A 998-nucleotide genomic window follows, 5' to 3' on the forward strand; every position below is an offset into this window, starting at 1 on the left:
ATTTGGATGGTTCTTCCATCCAGGGTTGTAAGTGCCCGAAAAAGGATTATTGAAAGATTTTTGATATGTATTCATAACATTGGCTTGATCGTGCAAGATTTCCTTGAATGCGGGTATTGTGGGGCAATCAGTGGTGAGATGGCCAGGCATCTCGCAAATCCTACAACACTCGTCGTTATGCTCTACGGTCTTGACGGGTTCAATCCTTCTAAGTTCAATTTCCTCTACCTTCCTAGTAAGGGCTGCCATTTTAGCCTGAATATCATCTTGAGTACTAAGGTTATAAAGGCCCCCATGTCCAATGTTAGTAGGCTTAGGCAAAGGTTTATTCACTCTATCCCCTGTATCCCATAATTGTGCAGTCTCTGCGAGAGAGTCTAAATAGTCCCATGCCTCATCGGGTTGCTTTTTCAGAAATAGACCATTGCACATAGTCTCTATAAATTGTTTCAACTGTGGAGACAACCCTTCGTAAAAGAAACTAATGGTTCTCCATGTTTCAAACCCATGATGAGGACAAGAGAGAAGCAAATCTTTAAATCTCTCCCAGCATTCATAAAATGTTTCATGGTCTTTTTGCTGGAAATTACTAATGTGCCTTTTCAAAAAATTAGTCCTTTGTGCGGGAAAGAATTTTTTCAAGAATTCTCTTTGCATATCCTGCCATGTTCCTAGCGATCTAGGTCTCAAGGAGTTAAGCCATGTTTTGGCTTTATCTTTTAAGGAAAAAGGAAACAAGGTCAATTTAAGGACATCTTCCGATACATTTGGCACTCTAAATGTGATGCTAATTTCCTCAAAATCCTTAAGGTGAAGATAAGGGTTCTCGGATTCCATTCCATGATACTTTGGCAGCAATTGAATTACTCCTGGTTTGATTTCAAAGTGTCCTACATTTTCAGAAATAATCATGCATGAAGGTTGACTAGTCCTAGTGGGATGTAAGTATTGTCGAAGTGTCATAACTGGGGGTCTACCTTCATTATGATAGAGATCAA

The 998-nt window shown here is 39.6% G+C and overlaps 1 pseudogene; it reads left to right on the forward strand.

The window, feature by feature from the left end:
- Positions 1-502: 502 nt before the first annotated feature.
- On the forward strand, positions 503-600 carry LOC120107075 (annotated as a pseudogene).
- The last annotated feature ends 398 nt before the right edge of the window (positions 601-998 follow it).

Source organism: Phoenix dactylifera, unplaced genomic scaffold, assembly GCF_009389715.1.
Source record: "Phoenix dactylifera cultivar Barhee BC4 unplaced genomic scaffold, palm_55x_up_171113_PBpolish2nd_filt_p 000753F, whole genome shotgun sequence".
NCBI classification, from domain to species: domain Eukaryota; kingdom Viridiplantae; phylum Streptophyta; class Magnoliopsida; order Arecales; family Arecaceae; genus Phoenix; species Phoenix dactylifera.